The following is a 2,538-nucleotide window of genomic DNA, read 5'->3' as shown; positions in this document are numbered from 1 at the left end:
TTAAGTTAAGTTAAGTTAAGTTAAGTTAAGTTAAGTTAAGTTAAGTTAAGTTAAGTTAAGTTAAGTTAAGTTAAGTTAAGTTAAGTTAAGTTAAGTTCAAAAGTTTGTCACAGATTTACATGCACTGAATACTTTCTGAAAGTTTTGTTGAAATCTGTTCAGTGCTTCATGAGATATTTTGCTAACAGTACAGACAAAGGAACACAGATATATGCAGAAACACTTTTGCTCCATCTTCACCTTTAGTTGCAGGTGATTTAAAAAGAAAGATGCTATCTGTCAATTTGGGCTCATGAGCTTAAAGACTAACTCTTGAAGCTCTTCATCGTTTTAACTCTGTCAAAAAAGCCTGCCTTTTTAAAACAAATGCACAAAGCAACAACTCTAACTCATAAATGTTAACATCAGAAAACTGGTACAATTAAAGAAATAAAAACGAAAGCTCATTGGGAAACCAAACTTGCTTTTTTTTTTGCCTTCGTAATTCACATAAGGAAATATTGAAAACAGCACGTCCCGTCACAGTTTGTACCAAAAAACGTCAAGCAAAACTTTTGAGAAATAACCAAAAGCTCAGAGATCCCCTCAGGTGAGGCTCAAACAGGCCACTGCTTGTACTTTTATTGTTTTTGCTGAGTTGGGCCTCATTTGTCAAAAGAGCTTGGCTTGTTTGTTGGGATAAAAACACTTTCACTTTTTCTTGTTAGTGATTCCTCCTCAGTATCAGAGTAAACATGTAGGGCCTGGCCCGGGCCCTCAGCGCTCACCAGCATTTAAAATTCCTCAGAGATGTCAAAGAAAAGACTTAATGTTTTCTTGAAGTATATAATATTTGTAGACTACATGATGTGTGTGGTTCGGAAGGTATTCCGAAACGTCAAACATTTTCTTACATAACAGGTGTCTTGTTTCAGAATTTTGAGACTAACATATAAATATTATGCCAATGAGATTCTTCCTGGAGACACAATAATTATTAAAATTATGTAATTTCAAAACTTAAAGCCATCTCATGGTTTCATGTTAAGATGTTCGATCTTGTTGACCTGGAAGAGTTTACAGGGAGAACACAGCTTCAGGACAGCTGGGTGATAATGTAAAACTGATTTGTTGGGGACCACAGTAAAACAGCTCTAAGCATGTTCAGTTTAACTACACATGATACAAAAGTGTGAAATACATTTTATTGGACAATATAAATGCTTTCCAACTATAGCCACCAATGAAAGAAAAATGACTAAAATATTAGGGTTTCTCCTGTTAAGCATGTTTCAAATAAAAAAATACAGCTTATAATAAACATTTCCTGTTTAAAAAAGGATGTTTGTCAACAGAAATGCACAAATATAGTAAAGATTACTCAAACAAAAACTTTCATAGACTTATTTAAGGAAATCAAAAAGTAATACAAAAAAGGATTTTCTTTACTGAGTTGACTGGTTTTTGTTGTTAGAATTAGCCGAGTCGCTTAACATCCATTCATCTCCTGCTGCTTATTCAGGATTGGGTCACAAGAACGGTCCAGGAGGGAACCCCAGACATCCCTCTCCCAGCAACATTCTCCAGCTCCCACAGGGGAGTCCCGAGGAGGAGCAACTCCCAGACCAAAAACCAATCATCCCTCCAGCAGGTGCTGTTTCTGCTCTGAGCTCTCCTCCCAGTGGGACGTGCCTAGAGAACTTTAATAATATCAAATGTCGTAACCACCTCAGAGGACTCCTTTTGATGTGGAGGAGCAGCGGGGCTATATGGGAGGAGATGGAAGCTGCTGCTCCTCCACATACAAATTATGCCATGACCATAAGGGTTGGATTGTAGATACAGTAAATCAAGAGCCTTTTAACTCAGCTCCCTCTTCACCATGACAGATCGGATCAACATCCTCAATACTGCAGGTGAGGGTTATGGCTGGTTCACACGGCAAGATTTTTCAATTGTTGGATGATTTTCAAAACCTGAGACTCCACACACGAAGGCATCAGGCCAATACTATCCAACATGTTGAATATCCCTGATTTGAGGTCAGAGTGGTCCTGACGTTTATCCAAGCTGACTAAACTCTAAACTCACTACACACGGCAGGAATATCTCCTAAGATCATCGTTAGAGCCATCACGATCATTGGAGCATCCTTAACATTGTCGGAAGGGGTCAAAAATCAGCACAGTTACACTGCAGTTTAAAATCCAGTTAAATCCATCCATCACTCATGAACAAGACTCCCAGGTGCCTGAACTTCTTCGCTTGAAGCAAAGACCAAAAAAGGTAGAGAACTATTGCCTCAGACTTAGAGGAGCTGACTTCCATTCCTGTCGCTTCAAACTCAGCTGCGAACCCAACATGATCTGCAAAAAGCAGAACAGGACCCTGAGGTTCTCAAACCAGACACCCTCCTCTCCACATTTATGTCTTTTATTTTACCAGGCAAATCCCATTGAGATCACAGATCTCTTTTGCAAGGACAGCGTGGAGGAAACATACTGAACAATTTTTTTTTTTTGGGAAACTGGAGTACACGGAAAAAAACCCACACAAACT

Source organism: Austrofundulus limnaeus, unplaced genomic scaffold (genome assembly GCF_001266775.1).
Source record: "Austrofundulus limnaeus strain Quisiro unplaced genomic scaffold, Austrofundulus_limnaeus-1.0 Scaffold42, whole genome shotgun sequence".
Classification (NCBI taxonomy): Eukaryota; Metazoa; Chordata; class Actinopteri; order Cyprinodontiformes; family Rivulidae; genus Austrofundulus; species Austrofundulus limnaeus.
The sequence above is the reverse complement of the archived record's forward strand: the minus strand, read 5'-3'. Positions refer to the sequence as shown.